The sequence below is a fragment of the Lissotriton helveticus genome, chromosome 2_1, assembly GCF_964261635.1.
Source record: "Lissotriton helveticus chromosome 2_1, aLisHel1.1, whole genome shotgun sequence".
Taxonomy (NCBI): domain Eukaryota; kingdom Metazoa; phylum Chordata; class Amphibia; order Caudata; family Salamandridae; genus Lissotriton; species Lissotriton helveticus.
Window position 1 is genome coordinate 1783893988 of NC_136059.1, and position 22120 is coordinate 1783916107.

Below are 22120 nucleotides of genomic sequence, written 5' to 3' on the forward strand. Positions count from 1 at the left end.
TGAAATCAATGGAAACTCCATGACGAGTTACCCTTGTCATTAGCGCTGAAGGGGTTAATGCTAAAAATCACGGCATCCTTGGATAGATGGGAAAGGCTGTATTTAACTATCATTGGAAGATCAAATGTGATAAAAATGAATATACTGCCAAAGGTACTCTATTTGTTTAGATCAATACCTTTAGAAATCACTAAGGATAAGATACAGAACTTGCAATCTAAATGCGGGAAGTTTATATGGAGCCCGGGGAGACCTAGAAGGGCAATGAAATATATGATGTTGCCAATTTTAAGGGGAGGAATGGGAGTACCTGATTTTTTCCTTTATTATGTTACTTGTTTTTATTGAAAATGAAAAATTTAATATCAGGAGTTAATGAAATGGATGATGTCAACATGCCAAATATTTTTGATATGCAGTTGGGGTCTAATGCAAAACTTATTTTTGTAAAAGAAATTGATGGGAGTTATTTCAAGCGAACAAGGTTCAAGGTGACCATGGGGGCTTTCAAGGTTTGGAAATGGTATATGAAAAATATGGAATTACCAAGAGTCTCATATTACACTCCGTTTAATGCACATAGGATTTTACCAGGCATTTTTTCTGATGTAATGGCTAATAAATGGCAGCAAAAAGGTATTAAGACGCTAGGACACATGGTTAATATAAATGGGAAGTGTAAATCTTTTGAAGAGATCAAGGATGAATATTTACTGCCTAGATGGTATTTTTTTAAATACCTCCAAATACGGGATTATTTAACTCGAAGGGGTGGGAGTTTAAATCAACATCAAGTTATTGAAGAAATACGTAGATCAGCTAAAATTGGAGTAATTTATCAATCCTTGATCTCTGCTAAAAAAGATGACATAGATAGAGTGCAGTTGAAATGGAGAGAGTCGTTAGGTGATTCCGAGATTAATATAGAGGATCTGTTAATTTTATCTAAGGAAGGGCTCATGTCGGCAAATTTGAAAGCTCAGTTTTTTAAGTCACTATATGATTTATATTATACGCCCAAGAGAATGGCGAATTGGATATTGGGAATTCAGGGTAAATGCTTCCGTTGTGGTGAGGAGGATGCTGGAGCGATACATGTTTTTTATAACTGTCTTAAGTTAAAGGGATTTATTGAGCACCTGGAAAAGTTTATTTCTTCAGTGATTAAAACAACAATAGTTATTTCTCCAGCAATGATGCTGTTAGGAAAAATACAGAAAGACAACAACTTGGATATACTTTTTCCACACCAGCATTTTATTTTTCTTGCAATGACAGTGGCAAGCCTCTGTATCGCCAGGGAATGGCTACAGGAAAAACCACCGGACTTTCTGCAATGGCGTGCTAAAATGTTGAGCTTATATAATTTGGAGTGGAGCTTATTCTCAATTAAAGGATCAAGGAAAAAAAGACTGGGCATTAAAATTTGGGGCTCCTTCCGAGATTATTATGAGTCATGAATTTGTCTCTCTTGAAAACTAAAATATAAATAACGTGGACCTTATTTTGGACTTTATTACTTTATTGCTTTATTATTGCATGATGTATAGGCTGATAGCTAACTCGAGATGTGTTTGTTAGTTTGCTGTACTAAGAACAATAAATAAAAATAAAAAAAAATAAAAAAAAAAAGATTTGGGAGCAAGAACACCGGAGAATCGGTGGAAACTGAATCATAAGCCGAGCAGATTTTATATATCACCTCGCACCACAGGATTAGTGTGGCCCGGATGCGATACAGTGGGCGCTACGAAATTCGTTTTATTAATTAAATTGTTTACTTACCTGCAATTATCCATATGCAGGTTTTAGCACCCTCCACCCCGCCCCTCCCCCTCCCCGCCTGCCTGCCCCACCGTATCTCCCTCCACGGGCCACGGCTGCTTGGAGACCCTCCTGCATCGCCCTTAAACACCTGGCCAAAATATTTAAATTGAAGTTTGGAGTTAAAGTCTCCCACCAAGCAAGCATTAACCCTTTTTACCAACAAAGAAAAAATTAAATTAAATACAGCTGAAAAATTATAAAATTCGTTGTTATAGAAATTCACCAAGTATAACTCCAGAGCCCCTCTATACACTACTACTTGAAACTTGTTTCCTTATACATCTAAACACTCTGCTCTACGTCCATGTGTGAAACTAATCCAAATGGAAAGCCCCCCAGATGCACACCACAAACATAGATGGCACAGCAGTTAGAGAAAAGCACACAAAACGCTCAAAAACGATTGGGGAAATGTCCAATGTTTCCTGGAATAGCAGAATATCATAGAATCTTATAAGCGCTTGCCACTCTGGAAGTAGGTTCGTTGGGCCAGACATACAATCCAACCAATTTTCAAATCGCAAATTGCGTTGTTCTGTGACTCACAATTCGGACTCTAAAATAGGAACGTACAACAGCCTCTTAGACACTGGTTGTGATTCCTAATGGGGTCGCAAATTGCATGCCTCATTAATATTCATAAGGCAGGTGCAATTTGTGTCCCTATGAGGAATGAATAGCACACCCAGGGATGGGTGTGCTATCCCAGCTGCTTTGTATAAGGGAGCATGAAGTCCACCCCTGCTCTGAAGCTCCTTGGTCTATCTGCGCTACAGGACACCCGGTCTGCTTATGATGGCGCCTCTGGGCACAAGCTGATGGCGTCAGCAGATTCTCAGCCACGTTGTATAATGGAGCTTGAAGTCTGCCCCTGCTCTGAAGCCCCTCTGTTTTCCCGCGCTGCGGGATACCTGGTCTGCTTATGATGGCGCCTCGGGGCCTGAGCTGCTGGCATCAGCAGATTTCCAGCCGTGTTGTATAAAGGGACCTGAAGTCTGCCCCTGCTCTGTAGCTTCTCTGTCTCCATACGATGCGGGACACCTGGGCTGCTTATGATGGTGCCTTTGGGCACGAGCTGCTGGCATCAGTGGCTTCTCAACGGCTTGTAGTCTGCCCCGGCTCTGAAGCTCCTCTGTCTCCCAAAGTGAATGGATTCCACATGAAGGAGGAAATAGCAAGCACTGTTTCTTACTGGTGGTGATGGGTCTCTTGCCATCTGACCCTCCTGGAAATTTCCTTGGATGTTCCACCCTACCTAGGGTTGAGGATCCACAACTGCAGGGTCCACTGTGTCTGAGGAATCTGCCCCTGACAGGGCCTTCCGTACTGTGGCTGCCACATATGTTGAAGCGGCAAGTGCAGTTGTGCCACAGGGAGGGGTAGGTGTTTGGGGAAAAGTCATTCAGAGAGTGGTATTAATGTACCACAGCACCCTAATGACCTGGTTCATGTGCCCATTATGTCTATCCATTTGCCGTCTTAGGACCTCTGCGGTTGCTTAATTTTCCAGTGTATCTCAAGTACCTGGCCCATTGCTTCCTGGTATCCTGCATATGTGCCAATGGCTCAGGCGAGGGCGGCCTGTGCATCAGTGGCATCAGCAGCCTCATGCTGTTGACCCACAGTTGCCCTCCCAACACCCCTGCCTTCACAGGTATCTACCCTTGTTCCTGCCAGCCCCCTTCTATTGGCTCCTCTATCCTCAGTAAGTGTGTTGTTACTCCTCAGCAGGAGATGTTTAAGTCCGTTCTTGATTCACTGGTTGTTGGAGGATGGATCAGCTGTGATGTTGAAGCTGGGGTGCTGGGGTCTGCTTTTTCACAGACCACCTCCAACCAGGGGCTCTATACAGACAGTGTGAGAGATTCAACTGATTCCATGCTCCATCCCTCATTACGAGTCCTGACACCTTACTCCCAAATATCTACCAGACAATGAACTGCACTCATTGTTGTTGTCCTATAGCATTTACCTCCCCCCTCTGATATGAAATATCCATTCACAGAAGTAAATATTTCAAATTTTGGCAAAAGCCCCCACAATCCCAGCCTCCTCTCTAAATCCTCTTCACCTGAGCAAGGAGGAGACTGTTGTCACTCTATCAATTACTGTGAGCAGTCAGTAATAGCTGACACTGAATGCTCTCAGCTCAGTCAAAGTACGTCTACATAGTAGACCTGAGCTGGTGTAGGTGTGTTGAGGATGACCATATTACCCAATAAAGAGGATACAGGACTGGTAAGAATTCATTCGGCTAAACGACAAAACATAAGCTTTCTTGATTTTGTTTCAAAAGACCTGCTACCACGAGCTGCTGTTGGGGGTAACTCAGACCTGCAACGTGACCTGTTGAGCCCAATACAATTGCCGCCAGCCTTGCTCGAGGAGGCAAGGGAACTACATATCCCAACATGCCTAGGGGTCGCACACAATAACATCGTCACAGCTAAGCACCCGGAGGCGCTTAAATCAACAGGGCGCCTCCCATAGCGCGGGACATTCTTCTTCTACTGACGCCCTTACCTGCTACCACGAGCTGCTGTTGGGGGTAACTCATACCTGCCACGAGACCTGTTGAACCCAATACAATTGCTGCCACCCTTGCTCGAGGAGGCCAGGGAACTACATATCCCAGCGTGCCTAGGGGTCGCGCACAGTAACATCGTCACAGCTAAGCGCCTGGAGGCGCTTAAATCAACGCGGCCAGGATGCGCGCGGGTCAAGGGCGGGCCCGTCTGCACCCGTCAGAAGCCGAAAGAGGCCGGACAGCGCCACTTCATTGACATTTTACTCGCCACGGACAGTAAGCGTTAAATATTGACGGTCTGTAGCTTGTAGGTTGATGGGGGATGATGCTGTGCTGGTATATTATTAACCACCTGCTATGAGTAAAAGGAAAGTTGGGGACAGTGTGGAGGGCACCCTGGATGCCTTTTTAAATAGAGCCGAATCGGTTTTAATACACGAGATTCAGGCAACTGAGCGCAGGCTTTCACTCGAACCCATTCCATCTAGGGGGGGGTCCCTGCCTAGTGCTCAGATACCACTTAGGCAGCCTAATATTGATGCAGATTCCGCAAGTGACCTAACATCACTGAGGTTATTATGTGTGTTGCCAATTACTCCTACTCAGGGCTCCCCGCGACCCCAGAGCAGTGTTGGGAGCCCTGTTATGGTAAAGACTAGAGGGAAGAAGGCCTTAGGAGGCAATGGCACGGAACCACCAACCAAAAAAAGGAAAGGTCGTTGTACAAATAAACAAAATCCACTGCCTGGTATTAGTGAATCAAGTGGGTTTTTTATTTTTGGTAATTCAAGTGCTAATATCTTAGCTACTACCCCCACGGTTTGCACTAATCCCCAGTTTAATCAAAGTGATCTCCGTACTCTACTAAGCGAACAACTAGCTGCCTTTATTGACCCTATAATGAAAAGATTAGACTCTGCTGATGCTAGGCTTAACAAGATCAAAGAAACCCTAGCACGTTCGCCTCAATCGAACTCTGTACAACCTAGTATACAGACAAATCTGGGGTGGCACTCCCTATCAGCTTGGGGGAAATACATAAGGAACAGGGGGATACTACGGTCAATGCCCAGATAACTGTGGATAGGGCACAACCATTAGGGAGGGTTGTGGGCACACCCCCTACTAGTGTTAGTAATGCTAAGCCCGTGCCTCAGCTGCAGCATGCTAGGGCTGAGGGGAATACGAGGTTGGTTGAACATAGTACTGATGGTGGTTTAGATATGATCCCCAACCTCCATCTCCCACCAGAAGCAACACCATACACAGTTATCCTAGCGAATGTGCCTCCTCTCTCTACGGGGACTCGCGTGCATTGGTCCACACTTAAAAATAAGGCTCTTCATTATTTGAGCAAGAAGACTGGCATTGGTTATGACTTATTTCATGAGTTTAAAATGATCCAACATATTAAATGGGTCGGTCATTCTTCTAAATCAATGCCGGGCGATTGTGTGGTACTGAGCTTCAGGTCACCCGCTTTGGTTCGTTACATTCTTGAGATGGCTGGTCATTTACCCCCCATTGCGGATGGGATTAGATTTCTCCCCCTTGGATTCTTTTACAACCAGTACATGATGACTAGAAATAGGGACTTTCGTGTTCCCCATGAGTTCCACAACTGGTCTGACTTTCCCATTCAGATCAACAATCGCTTCGAGGTACTATCTTTACTCGAAGACATTGACTGACTGGGAATGGATGGTAATGTAGAGTTGGGATTAGGTAGAGGGGATAAGAAGATGGGTGTCAAGGACCCCCCGAGCGTAGGGTGCACTACCCAAGCCGCTTTGGAGGTACATTTCCCCCCTAGAACCTCCACTTTACTCCACCCTCCAGTATTTGAAACTAGTATAAAACGAGGCTGGGTCAACCACTGGGTGCAGTGGTTCTACCGTGACAAGACCATTACTGACTATCTCCTCCTGGAATATAGCGGGTTTGGAATCTAAATTATCGTCTGTAGATTGGTCCTCATATATAGAGGGTTCAGATATTTGGGCATTTCAAGAAACTTGGTCTACAGAAGGAGTTTTCCATGATGGCTTTCTAAACTTCTTCAAACCAGCAATAAGGGGTCACAGGGGCAGATCAGTGGGTGGTTTGACCAGCTGGGTAAGGCAATTCGAGGGGATAAGGGTGGATGAGGTTTTTATTGATAGCCCAGACATCATGGTCATAAGGACAAACTCAGTGAGTGGTCTTGACATAACTATTTACAATGTATACGCTAGGGGACAACCTGGTGGGAGGAGCTTTCCCGTTATTATGTCTCTAGAGAGTCACTTGTCACATGAGGCCCTCAACGGTAATTTAATTATCGCAGGAGACTTTAACACCTGCTTTGAACCAATAGATTCAGAAGATGGCAGGCTTAGTGATGATGTTGATGCTCTTTGGGGGGTGGCTTAACTGGATCTTCAGCCTATTAGAAAATGGACTGAGGTTGCACTCCAAGTGAAAGGGTTGTGTCTTGAACGGGGCCTGAGGGCAGCTAATGGTAGGACTAAGTCTGACGGTAAGGGTTCGGTCACTTTTGACAATGGTAGATCCAAAAGCCGCATTGATTATATTCTTGTGAATGTGGAGCTATGGCCTGCAGTTGTAGATATGAAAGTGCAATGCCGTCCTGAAAGTGATCACAATCCCTTGGTCCTTAAAATGGATGATAGGAGTTTTTCTTGCCCCGTACCGATGGAAGGTGATACTTGCCCCTATTTACTAACCATTTCTAACGATTTAAGAAGGATTTGTTGGGCACGGGAAGTTACAGACGAAAGGAATGTGGCGGAGATAAGGGCTTTAGTAACAGGGTCTCTAAAGAAACTGTCCGAATGCGGCTCTCAGGAGGCGCTAAATGCCAATTTACTGGAAATCCACAATGAGCTTTTTAGTGGGCTGAAAAGGTGTTTTATAAACGTAAAACCAGCTAAAATGATCGGCACACAGAAGCCAAACACGTGGTATAATAACACGTGTAGGTTAGCCCATAGAGCCTTAGTGGAAGCTATTAAATCTAGGTCCCATGGCAATATTAAGCTGTGTAGAGCAACATAAAAATCAGCCTTAAGACAAGCTAGGAGAGGCTGGGACGAGGATCGATGGAAAGATCTATTACTAGCTTGTAAGGGTAGAAATATGAACCAATTCTGGGATCTACTTAAATGGGGGAACGGCCAGCAGTCGAAAACCCCGAATAACCATGTTGACCCACAGCAATGGGTTGCTCAATTTAAAATAAGCACGGATAGTATTGGGGTTGTTCCGCTCATTAAAATTGAAGATCCCTTGGTGTTTAACGATAGAGAGGTAGAGACAGTGTTGAAGTCTATCCCGAGTGGTAAGGCACCGGGGCCTGATTGTATTCCGGGAGATCTATTCAAGCAGGATTACGATCTTTGGGTCCCCTATATTAAAAGTTTAGTCAATACGTTAGCTGGTGGAGCATCAATTCCTGTATCTTGGTTCGGAGCGGGAATTATTCCAATCTACAACAAGGGTGATCGCTCTGCTCCGGCCTATTACAGACCCATCAGCTTAATTGATGCAGTGCAAAAGATAGCAGCACGCTTTATACTGTGTAGTCAAGTCAAAAACCACTTTATTCGATTTTGTTAAAAATCATAAAAGCATACTACAACAGTTAAAAGTCAATCCAAGTGCATGTTTAAAAAATTTCATACAATACAATACAATATAAAAACAATAAAAAGATCAGATTAAAAAGAACTCATGTGCAAAAAAGCAAGGTATACCACGTTCATCACAGTCCACACTATTGAGCTTGTAATTTCCTCTTCCTAATCCGCACAGCAGCAACAAGGAAATTTGCCACACTGAACATTACCAAGGGCGAATCAAGCATTTGTAAAAATAGAAGAGCTAGTTGTGCTTGCATAAAAGCTTTCCCCTTCAACAAAGGTAACAGGTACTTCTGCCTAGGAGCATGATAAAAGGGGCAGAACAACATAAGGTGCATATTGTCTTGAATGGAGAAGTTGTCGCATTTGCATACAGGTGCATCCTCAGGCTTGAACCAACCCTGTCTGTCACAGAGTACCAAGTAAATCTGGTTAAATCTAAACTTAACCAGAAGCCACCTGTGAAACGGAATGTTAACTATGGCAAGATACGGTTGGATGGCTATACAGGTGATTGTCATATAATGTGCTCTAACCCTGGGTTTTGTTAACTGGAGTTGTTCTCTCTCCAAGGACTTAAGCTTGTAAAAGTTTTCCTTAACCCAGGTTAGGTCTGCTTTTTTTAGGTCAAGCGGGGAGGAGAAAATCTCCGGGCGTCCAAGTTCTACAGAGCACTTATAAATATATGCCAACCAAGCAATATCTTTATATTTATCAAGTTTTAAACAATCCATCAGAATTTTGTGGTTGAGACCTAAGTTGTTATTAATCCAGACCCTTATCCACAAAAGAATGGGTGCCATGGAGAGGATATCAGTAATATATCCTACTCCAAGCTCCTGATGGACAGAAAAAGTAGCTGTTGATGAGGGGCGTCCTAATATAGAACAGAAAAACTTATTAACCTCTATTTGAATGGTTTCAGTTTTTACATATCCCCACAATCCTGCTCCGTACCTAGCTATAGCCAATGATTTTTCCCTATACAAAGCCAGTAATGCACCACTTGGTTTCCCCCCGAGTCTCCTTGAGAAGCTCAGAATAGCGTTAACAGAGCTCCTCACTGCTTTGGTCTTTGCTGTTATCTGGGGGATCCAGCTGCCCTTAGTGTCAAAAATTACACCGAGGTAAGTGAAAGCTTTAACGTTTGTGATCACTTCCCCCTTACAGTAAAAGGATTTAATATTATTTTTAGCTGCCCCAAAAACCATGACATGAGATTTAGCATTATTAACCACAAGGTCAAGAGAAGACATAAAGTCACTGAATGCATTAAGAAGTCTCTGGAGGCCCAGATGTGTCCTAGACATTAAGGCGGCATCATCCGCGTACAGGAGCACTGGAATATGAGTGTCTCCTGCACGCGGTGTGTCCACAGACGCAGCCAGAAGATTTTTTTCCAGAGAGTTTATGTATAGAGTGAACAGCATAGGGGCAAGGATGCATCCTTGCCGCACACCCCTGCCTGATTTAAACCATGCTGTGCGATGTCCATCTTGGTCCATTCTAATGGAAGCCTTTAAATCCTTGTGGAGTTCAGCTAAAAAGTGGACCAAAGGAGGATCCAATCCCATTTTTAATAACATGCCCCACAGCTTGGCTCTGTTCACTAAATCGAATGCTGTGGATAGATCCATGTAAGCAACAAAAATTGCCCCCTTTTTTGCCTTTGTGTATTTAGAAATTATCATGTGCAAGTTTAGGCATTGGTCCTCCGTCCCTCTGCCTGACCGGAAACCACGCTGGGCATTGGACAAAATATCATTCTCTAGTGTCCATATGTTGATTTTCGCCAACAGTACTTTACCCAGGATCTTCATGGAAGAATCCAACAAGGATATGGGGCGATAGCATTTGGGGTCGCTTCTTAGTCCTTTTTTAAAAATTGGGACAATGATTGAACATGCCCAGGTGCTAGGGAATCCCCCTACAAGTACATGATTAAAAACATTTGTTAGTATAGTTGCCCACATCTCTGGGTTTGATTTATATAAGTCCAGAGGGACCCCGTCGGGTCCCGGGGCTTTATTCTTAGCGGACCCAGTTATCGCAACCTTAACTTCATTTTCAGTAAAATCTAAAATGGGTTGCATGTCAGAATAACCTGGTATACAAAATGTTTCATAAACTTGATTGCTCCCATAGATAACTGAGAAATGATTAAGCCACTCTGATTCTGGTATATTTGCCTCAAGATCTATGTTACGTGTTTGGGCAAATATAGGGTTATTTATTATGGACCAGAATGTGGGTAGGATTCAGGGTTGGATGTCTGATGATGACATTTTAACACCTCTGCAGGCGGGGTTCCGGTCTCATATAGGGACCCTGGATCAAGCTTTTAGATTTGTTTTACTTTATTGGAAGGAGGTCCTTTTGGGTAGAGGAATGCTCTTTGCGGCATTCGTGGATTTAAAATCCGCTTTTGACCTCGTCCCAAGGGCAAAATTGTGCGAGGTTCTATTGAAAACAGGGATACCAAAAGAAATAGTCTCCTTCTTGATCAAACTCCACAAATTCACTTATGCCCAGGTTCGCTGGGGTAAACCAGGTGAGGTCACTGAGAAATTTGAGGTAAGGAAAGGCGTCCGACAAGGGTGTGGGCTGGCACCTACCCTGTTTTCTTTATTTATTAATGGGGTGGTGCAGTATTTTGTTAATCACCCAACGGATGCGCCAATGTTAGCTGGCCAGAAAGTGCCCTTGCTCATGTTCGCGGATGACACCCTGTTATTATCCAAGATGAGACAAGGGTTGTAGTTGGCACTGTCTCGTTTTGAGGTGTTTTGCCGCGAACATGAGCTCGTGGTTAATGTAGGGAAAACTAAGTTTATGGTGCTCCATGGGTCCAAGCCTGTCAAAGCACGAGTTATTATGGGAGGAAAACTCCTGGAGCAGACCGATGTTTTTACCTATTTAGGAGTCACTTTTGGCGATAAGCTGAGTTGGAACCCTCAAGTTAAGATCCTAGCGCTGAAACACGCCCAGTTAGCTGGAGCATTGATTAAGGAACATAGGTTATCATTAACTAAGCCTATAGCCCCTGTTGTTAAAATCTATACAACGAAGATCCCTCCTGCTATCCTATACGGTGCTGAAATCTGGGGTTTCTGTAACCTTACCCAATTGTCCACTGCTCAGAACAAATTTTTGAGATCAGTTGTGGGATTGCCTCAATCATCCCCTCGCATCCCATTGCTCCTTGACCTAGGTTGTCATACAATTGAGGATGCTGCTCTCTATATGCCGCTGTCATTCTGGGGGCGTCTCTGGACTACTCCGGAGCTCCACCTTTTTGCTAGGGCACTGTCTGAAGTAAGGGGATTAGATTGCTCACACAGGATCCCATGGTTGATCGGCATTAAAACCTCACTTATTGATGTGGGGATGAGGGATCTTTGGGACAGCCCAGAGACCACAGAATTTCCCTCACAAAAATCTTATAGAGCAGCATGTTGGGAGTTAATTAAAATGAGGAAATTTTCCTCCCACACTAGCTCATCTCTGTCAAGAGATTTCCTTGAGATAAAAGATGAACCCCTTTTGGAATCTATTGGAACCTTATAACGAAGCCCTTAGATCGCAAGCTTTATCATCAGATCAGGGTAGGGACACTACCCCTTAGTAGGCTAACATGTAAATGAAACTCAGGAATCAGTAATAAGTGCCCATTTTGTCATGATCATATGGAAAATATTGATCATCCTATATTTGTTTGTCCGGTTTACCAAAAACCAGTATGTCGGACCTTGGGAACTAGCTCTGCGATTGTCGCAAAGAGGATGCTGAAATTTGGTCTTAACGACATCGCAGTAATAGGAATAGCTAAGTTCCTGAGTTGGCCATGGGTATTACGGGAGAAAAATGGGGGGTCGAAATAGTCATGTTCGCGTATTGTTGGGCTACTGAATTTAATGCGTGGAGTTAGAAAATGTTATTGGTTTTATCATGATGTGTCTTAAGTCTTGTGCGTGTGATATATTTAATCTCTTCTTAAGAACTGATTTTAAAATGTAAATATATGTATTTCTTTCTTAATTTTATTGACATATTATGTAAAGCCAGCTTTATGTAAAATCACGGAGTATTTATGGTTGTAACCCTTTGTAATTAATTGACTGGTCTGCCTTTTAAGATGAACAATCGCAATAAAGACTTTTTTTTATTGAATTGAGAAGTAAATGACAAATGATAACAAATAATATGATTTGAGGGTCAAGATAAATGAGGAAAAGCTCAGAACAGCCAAAGAGATGACAAACTATGAAGTACCTGCTGGTGTATAGGTAACTAAAGGCAAACCAGGTACTCCTCCAAGACAAGCAGACACATGTATCCTGAATGATTTCTCTCCCAAGCATTGAGAAAAATATTTCAGTTCAGCAGCTTAGGTGCTCCTCATTAGTCAGTTTGCATTCAATAATTGTTCCAATTCACCTGAATCTAATGGAGAGTAAAAAGCCTCTCTTTTCAATAGGAGCTACACACACAAGCAGTGTAATCCTCAGAACAAGTCTCAGTCATCAAGACAGCTGAGCATGGGAATTCAAGGTTAGATAAGGTGCCACGTGAGGCATCTAAAACCTGATTTAATAAGACACAGGTCACAAAAAAGGGATTGCACATTTCACATGCAACCTGTCTCACATTTTGTGATGCGACCTGTCTCTGATTTTGTAATGCAAGCTATGTACTAATAGATCACATCACATCACAAATGTCTAGTCACAGGGGATTTCAGCATGCATGTTTAATGAAGAATAATGAAATAGTATACTATTTGTGACTTGTGTTTGGCTGCAAGGGATGGTGGCCCACAAGGAAAAGCAATGTTTGCATTCCCAAACATGAACCTTATTGTTTAAATAAGCCACTGCTCCTTAAAGGAATCAGTGCTGCTTTTAAAACAAGCATTTGCAATGCAATGGGTCTCGCAAATAGGAAAGTTTGAGCTATTGGTATTGTAAATGGCAAAGTTTTTATTTATGTTTTTTTTTTTTTAAATAGCTAAATTAATAGCTTTGTCATTTACAATGCCAATAGTTATAACTTTCGCAAATGTGATACCTATAGCATTTGTAATGCATTATGTTTTGTATTTACATAACTTACATGGCATCCCAGAAGCGCAACCGCGCTACGCCGCCGGCCTGCGACCAGGAAGTCAGGCAGGCCGGGCGGGACAACCGGAAACAGGAAGTAGGAGGGCGAGAGCCTACCCCGCCTCCCACAGAAGAGCCGGAAGAGCCGCGATTGTTTGCAGCACCGGAGCAGGCAGGAGCCTACCCTGCGCCCCGGTGCCGAAGAAGGGAGGAAGAGTCCTGCTGCCGATGAGTGGGGCTTCGCTTAGTGGCTGGCCTGCGAGGGCGGGGGGGCATGTGTGTGTGCGCGCGCGCGGCGGCGGGCTGTGTATGTGTGTGAGCGTGCGTGCGTCTTGGAGTCTGTGTGTATGCGTGTGTGACTGTGGGGGAGGAGGAGGGGGTTGTCTGTCTGGGGTGCCTGCGTGTCTGTGTAAGTGCGTGTGCGCGCGCGCGTGTGTGTGTGTGTGTGTGTCTGTCTGTGTGCATGCATGCATGCGCGTTAGGCTGGGAGTATGGGAGGGCGGCGCAGGACGGAACGTGCGCGTTCGCGCACACGAATCCAGCCTCAAAAAGCTCGTGCACCCTCTTGTCCTCCTTCCCCCCAGACTGATCGCTATAGGTCTCCAGCTGGACACATGCATCCTTGCGGATGCATTTTGCCAGCGAGACCCAAAAATGCTTCTTGTTTGGAAAGCTTTGGGGATGAAGACAGTGGTCCAGTGAACCACTATCTTCTCCTCTCAAGGTCACCGGACACCATTTATAAAGTTTATAAATGTTATAATTTTATAAACTTGCAAATCTATTAGACCTTCTTTGAGGTGTTGTTAACTTATCAATGGCTTGCAACTGCAATTACAGTTGAAAATCATTGATAGATGCTGTACCAAATCGCAATTAGGAGGGGACACTGTGTTTATGCCCTTAACTAACTGTGATTCAGTATGGGTTGCTAACCCTATTTTGCAGGTCAGAAAGGCTTTTCCTACTCACAAAAATCGGTTGAATACACGAATGAAAGTCATTTTGTGGTTGCAATTCCAGGGGTGTTGTGAATTTTAGAAGTTATGATTGATTGCACAATGTTTTTTTATAAATCTGGCCCCTAGTTCTCAGTGGAAATGACATTAATCCGCTTCAGATGTTCTTTTTCTTGGAAGCATCTGTGATTGGTCACAAAGTCATAATATTGTCTTTTGTTAATTTTGTTAAAGGTGATTCAGTGTAAAGTGATTTCACAGTCATAAATCCACTGCCCCCTAAAGTAATCACTGCTGCTTTAAAAAAGAAATCTTGTGTGGAAACCTTTGAGAGGAGCAGAGAGTGGTCCACAATAGTATCAGGTCAAGAGCCAAAATTATGGCAACTTTTCCATTGTATGCCTTCACCGTATTTATGTTTTCAGTGGCACGTTGATTTCGTGGTGAACATAGATGTGATAGCATGTTCCATTTTTACTTATGGTCTCACTAGAAGAGACTTCTGTGGAGAAGGTATTCTACATGCACACTTTGAGATGACTGTGAATTATCTTTTTCCTTTGACCAGGCAGAGGCTGCTCTTGTGCAAAATGCACACCATGAACATCAAGGTTTAGAGTCTAGATGACAACATGTTCTTCTTCATTACCATCACATTCTTGCATCATTTCAAATTCTACTGCAGGTGTATCAGCAACAATAGGTTTCTGAGGTGTTGTTCCTATTTGATTGCATGTTTTTTTTTCAAATGGGTAAATAGGCTCCCCATACCAAGACATTAGCCAGTCTTAGCATGACAAACACGTTTCTGAAAAATTGTGCAGTCTGCAAAGAGATACTGATAGGTAGGTAATCCAAAACAGAGGAGAAGGTCAACTCTACAGTATCATACCAAGAGCATGTTTGGAGCTGGAACTACAGTGGAACTGTTCTTTGGCCTTATCTTTCATAGCAGACTACAGTGGTCCATTCCATGTCACCAACATTTGAAGAAGGTTTACAGAATGTAGGGAAGCTGGCTTTTTATTGGAGGAAAAGATTCTGATTTTGATGATGACAATGAAAGAATACGCTTAACATATTGCTAGAAAAATGTCCTGTTTCAGAGCATGTATGTACAAGATATTAGACAAAAGAAGGAAAGACTCTTGGTATCGATTTTGAAAAATCATATACTTTACTACTACTAAACTGAGAAAAATCCCAATTTTAAGACTTTCGGTACTCAGAGAAGGCATTTAGGAGTCCTAAAGTTAGGACTCCTAACTTCTGTGAATACTGAAATGAGCAAGTGCCTTCTGTGAATACCAAAATGAGTAAGTGCCTTCTGTGAATACCAAAATGGAAGTAAGTTTAGGATATTGTCTTAAGTTAGTTCTGTGAATCGGGTCCACCATTTGATAGAGGACCGGCATACACCTAACGACAGGGATGTACTTCTAAACTAAGTAAGGGCCTGTGAGTGGGTATGCGGTAGTGAGTACACTTCTTTTAAAACCATACAGTTGCATAGTGTATTCAAATTAATTTTTGTGACAACTGTAATGGTTTGTAAATCACATTCACCACTCACGGGCCCCTCACTTCACTAGGAGCAGCTCCACTTTTGTTTAACATTCTGTGTTGGAAGCTGCCCAGCTCCTAGCGCCCTGCGCCTCTAGTTCCCTCACACTGGGGCTGGTTTGTTTCATTTGTTGCACAGTTTTTGGCTGTGGGAACAAATTAAGGGTGATAATAATCAAGAGTGAGAAGACCAACTAATCCCAAATTGCCTCCTAAAAGTAGGACTTGTGAATAATTTTAGCATTTTAACTAAAAATACTCACTACCTCATACCCAAGAACTAAGTATGGATTCTGAACTTATGTTCGACAAGAATACATAGCCAGAGATCCTTAGAACTCTGTCATTGCTTGCGGAAACGGTTGTAGTTCAAACTATAAAAAACTTTGATAAATGGGAGGCACTCTCAGCAACGAAAAAAGAACAGGCCCGGACGGCCCTACATGGAGCCTTCATGACGGAATATCTGAGAAAGAATACGGCTCCTCGAGGTCTTGTGGTTACCAAAGAAACAAGATTCTTTCTTAATAACAAAGAGTTTGGCATCAACTGGTTGAGTATCGCCTGGAAATGTACTAAAGGCTGGCTAGTGCTGATCATCAACACAGCCAGACAACTAGCAGATGCCCTCCTAGTGGAGATACAACAAAGCGAGAGTCGGCTCAAGACCACTGTACATGTCACTGTCTTCAAGAAATGACTGGAAGAAACAAATAACGATCATTCGGCATATAGAGAATATGTCACCTAGTCAAAGATTACAAAATTTCAGAAATATGTACAGAAGTTCAGCCACAAGACAGTATACCCATATACCACTGATGAATACTACGAAAGACCCCCACAACCCGAAATGACTAGGAAACAACAACGCTTCAGGCCTGGATATACGTTGTTGCTTTTACCACGCATGCTTTTACAACACAGGTTTTTCAACGCAAGTCGTTACAACGACTTGCGTTGGGGGGTGCTGGATAGTGAATAGTTTAATTTACTATTCCAACTCCAGTCTCCTTGGATAGTAGCGAAGGTGTTGGATAGTAAATTAAACTATTACCTATCCTAGAGCGCCCCAGCGCAATTCGTTGTAATGACTTGCGTTGAAAAACCTGTGTTGTAAAGGCACTGCGTGGTAAAAGTTGCATCGTAGAGGATGTTTCCCTTCAGGCCTACCCCTCAAAACCCAACCTTCAGTTCAGGTGATGAGAGGAGTGATAGCAGCAGCGATGAAAGCACTGGAGGGCAATACATAACAAAACACCAGAACCCTCAACAACCAATGTTTGCCCCACCTATGCCCCCCTTTGGGACACAACAATACTACCCAACCGGATTTGGATTCCAACAAGGCCCGCAGCCTTTTTTGTACAGGGGCAGGGGCAGGGGAAGAGGCAGACAAAACAAAGACGAAACTCCAGAATACAGTGGGAGGACAAAACCACCAACACAAGGGGAGTGGTAACACGGAGCAAGGGGAGAGGCAATGGCCCATAGACGAGCAAAGATTAACAAATATTGTGAACCTCAGCGACTGCACAATCAGTAAGGATGAGGAATCTGTCCTCTCCAAGGGACTCGGTTTTGTCCCTACTCCGAACAACGATCTGTTCATCCTCAATGCAGAACTAGCACAGTTCTTTAGATAAATAAAACTGAGGGACTACTTAGGCGATATCAAGAAGGAACACAAAGAAAATTCCAACACAGGCCTCCGGAAGAAATCTACCTTCTCACCACCAACACAAAACATTTCATGCTATGTATTGGCTTTTGAACAAGCAGTCTTGAAAGAAGTCGAGGAAATTTACTTTAATAACACCAAGGGATTCCAGAACCTAACGAAGGGAGAAAGAACAGCACTCCAGAAACTCAAGAGCAAAACTGAGTTAATCATCAAGCCGGTAGACAAAGGCGGGGCCATCGCCCTTATGAGCCAGACAATGTACAAAGAAGAATGCACTTGATTACTGTCGGATACAAGCAGCTATGAGGTACACAGGAATGATCCTATCGCAAGGACCATGAATAAGATAAAAAGCAGGGTCACTGAGGGACTCACAAATGACTGAATTACCAAACATGAGGCTGAATTCCTTATGAACAATGACCACAGAGAACCAAGATTTTACATCCTACCCAAAATCCACAAGAATAAAGTACCGCCACCAGGAAGACCGATAGTATCGGGGATCGGATCCATCTTGGAACCACTCTCAGAATTCTGTGACTGGTTCCTGAGAGCTATTGTGCAGAAATCCCCATCATATCTCTAAGACACGAAGGATGTCTGATGCCATTTACGAGACATGGAAGTTAACATCAATGAGGATCTCTTTATAACTATGGACATCGAGGTGCTCGATATGAGCATTCCCAAAGGGCGCACCCTGGCTGTCTTTGAACTGATCCTTTTGGACCAGGACTGGGAGTCTATGACTCTGAGACATTTTATTATGGAGTGTGCAGAGATGGCACTGACGGAAAACCTTTTCGAATTTGAGGAGGTCATATACTACAAGGTTAAAGGCACATCCATGGGCAGCAACAGAGTGAGGAGAGAATCTGCCTAAATCTGATTGATCTATGGGCTCAAGTAGTCCCAAATTACCACAATTAGTCATAAGCCCACATGACCAGCCCTAATCATAACATCAAGGTAGACATCTTCAGAAAAATAATTTCATGTTTATTTTTTTTATACAAGTATCAATTCAATATAGACAATTTTTGTACATACATAATAAAGAGTCAACTCATTCAACCCAGGTCCCACACATCCCTTCAGTCAATCATATCAAACCACACATACTCATACGTTCTTCATTCATCCTTCTCACACCACAGCCAGTTAGCCAGTTGTTATAGATGAATACAGGTCCCGTAAGGTCTCGAGATGTAATAGAGACTAGATGGATAAATAGCAGAACGATCTTCAAGCGCCAACTCGCGTTTTGGTGTTCAGCCTGTACTTGGGTCACACCTTCATGAGGGCACAAAATGGAAGGGAGGGGGGCAACAGCACAAATCTAACAGTGTAGATCAATAGCTCCTGATGGGAGTTATGGCCGAGTAAGTCTGACTGCGGAGTCCGGATCAGTCAGAGGGCCTTTATAGAGGTCGTCGCACTCAATGGGCCAAGGAGTAAACTGCATACGTAGGAAAATTTGGTATCGTGCATCTGTACTAGCGCGACGTTAGCGGGGCGTGATTCATGGTAGGCGCCGCCCCAAGTGTCGGGAAAACAGCCCGCCGGTAGGTTGAGATTCGCCGATCGTCTTATTAAGAATCCAGAGACGATTTAAGATCTGACTCTTTATAATGTCTGGAGCAGGTTCCTTTTGCCCGGTCCAATGCTGATAAAGTCACGCGTGAAATGCTGATACATGAGAATTCACCTGCGTAAAAAGCAGCAGGTCGGCATCCAACAAGATGGAGCAAAATGAGGGACGAAGACGAACATCCATGGACAGCACCTTTGCCCCGAGTATGGCATGCCTCTATGTACAGCAAATTGAGGAGGGTCACATTTTGAATCCAAACAATCCCTATGCACTGCAACTAAAAACGTGGAAGCGCTACATAGATGATATTTTCATTGTGTGGCATGGGATGCCAGAAGACACCACAGCATTGTCCAGTGGACCAATAGAAAGGACGGACATCTTAACTTTCCCCACTCTATTGGAAAAAAACATGCTGTCTTTCTGGACCTGGATATAACACTGACGAATGAAGAAATCACAACTAAAGTACACAACAAACCAACTGACAGGAATAGCTTACTCCTGTGCGAATGCTATCACGCCAAAACCTACCAGTGGGACAATTAGTCAGGGTTCAGAGGAACTGCTCTGACATCGAAGTGTTCAAAGAACAAGCAGAACAACTCAAATTTAAACTCCTGGAACGGCACTATCCAAAGAAAATGATCAGGAAGGCCAAGAAGAGTGCTAGAAATAACAACTGGGAAGCTCTGATGGAGGCTTCACTCAAAGAGAAAACTGAGAGGATATTATGTGTAAAGATGTATACCCAAATATCGAACAGAGTCCAAAACATTATAAGAAAGAAATGGCACATTCTAAACAGTGGACAGAAACAATGGAAACAACCTCTCTTCGCGTTCAAGAGAAGTAGAAACCTCCAAAATGACTTGGTGCATTCTAAGACCGAGTGCCAGGAAGAAGTGGCTCAGACCACACTCTGGAACCAACAAAGGCCTACTGCACATTTCCCATGCGGAAACTGCGTGGGCTGCGCATTTACTTACACCACCAAAGAAGGAGACATCGGTACAAACAACCCATGGAAGCTGAAGGACTTCAGCAACTGTAATTCCAAGAACATGGTTTACCTAATACAATGCCCGTGCAACCTCAGGTACGTGGGAATGACAACAAGGAAAGTGAAAACAAGCCAGCACAAACATCGCACCCCACCTCCGCAAAACAATCAACAACTCCTTCGAGACTGCAACCTTCCCGGCAAGCTGGAAGCACGCCGAGATCAACGCCTTTCTGAAGAAACCCAAGGCAGACCCCAAGTACCTCAAGAACTTCCGGCCCATCTCCCTGCTCCCATTCCCGGCAAAAGTGACAGAGAAGATTGTCAACAAACAGCTTACGCATTACCTCGAAGACAACAAACCCTGGACCCATCCCAATTGGGCTTCCGCAGCAACCACAGCACTGAGACCACCCTCATCGCCGCCACTGACGACATCAGGATCCTGACGGACAAAGGAGAAACAGCCGCCCTCGTCCTCCTGGACCTTCGACGCGGTCTGCCACCGCACCCTATCAGCACGCCTCCACGACACCGGACTTCAAGAGAAGGCCCTGGCCTGGACCACAACCTTCCTCTCCGGCAGAACCCAGAGCGTCCGCCTCCCTCCCTTCCGCTCAAGAACCACCGAGATCATCTGCGGCGTCCCACAGGGATCCTCCCTCAGGCCGACGCTGTTCAATATCTACATGGCTCCACTCGCCCACGTCGCATGACAACACAGCCTCAACATCATCTCCTACACCGACGACACCCAGCTGATCATATCCCTCACCAAAGACGCCATCACCACCAAAGCCAACCTCCACAGAGGAATGAAGGCTGTCGCCGACTGGATGACGGACAGCAGACTGAAGCTGGATTCAGACAAAACGGAGGTCCTCGTCCTCGGACCCACCCCATCAGCCTGGCATGACTCCTGGTGGCCCACATCGCTAGGCACACCCCCGGAACCCACTGACCACGCATGCAACCTGGGCTTCATCCTCGACTCCTCCCTCTCCATGACCAAGCAAGTCAACACCGTCTCCGCGTCCTGCTTCAACACCCTCCGAATGCTCCGCAGGATTTTCAAGTGGATCCCTCCCGACACGAGAAAAACCGTCACCCAGGCCTTCATCACCAACAGACTCGACTACGGAAATGCCCTCTACTCAGGAAAAACAGCCAAGCTTCTGAGACGGCTACAACAAATCCAAAACGCCTCAGCACAACTGATCCTCGATGTCCCCCGACGCAGCCACATCGCACCCCACCTGAGAGGCCTGCACTGGCTCCCAGTCAACAAGAGGATCACCTTAAAATTCCTAATCCACGCACACAAAGCGCTACAAAACACCGGACCATCATACCTCAACAACCGACTCAGCTTCTACACCCCCACCCGCAACCTCCGCTCTGCCACCCTCGCCCTCGCCACAGTTCCCCGTATCCGGAAAACCCCCACTGGTGGCAGATCCTTCTCCTACCTCGCCGCCAAGACCTGGAACGATCTCCCTGCCAGCGTACGACAGACCTAGGACCTGCTGGCCTTCAGAAGACTTCTCAAGACCTGGCTCTTCGATCAGTAGCAGCCCCCCCTGCGCCTTGAGACCCTTACGGGTATGTAGCGTGCTTTATAAATGCTTGATTGATTGATTTGATTGATTATTAATGAGCATTGGAGCACTATCGGGTGTAGGAAATCCAACACCAAACTTACAAAACACTTTCTAGATCATAACCACAAAATGATTGACAATGGGTCTTCCTAGAAGTGATGAGGAAACAAAAAACGGATATCACAAGAAATTTGCATATCAGGTACCAACGCTGGGTATACCGCCTACGCACATGGAACACTGGTTTGAATGATGAGATCCAATGACTGCAGATGGGACGATAACGCTCACAATATATAGCCCATAAGGCACTACTGTGTCTATAACCATTGTGTTTCCTACAATGGCTGAAAACACCAGTACTAATAGCGCAGAGTCATAGATCAGCCCACAACTGATCCACAGATAACCGATCCGATTATGAGTCTGCGTGTAGTAGGGGATCCTACACACGCTGAGCCTGCCTTAAATAATAATAAATAAACGTTGAAACTGAGAGAACGAGGCTTCTCCGCCTATAAACATCACCTTCAAATATGCCTTTGTGTACAACTTTGGCGCTTATGCCCCTCACATTACCTAGTGAGTTTACTGTAATATCAACACACCACCTGTT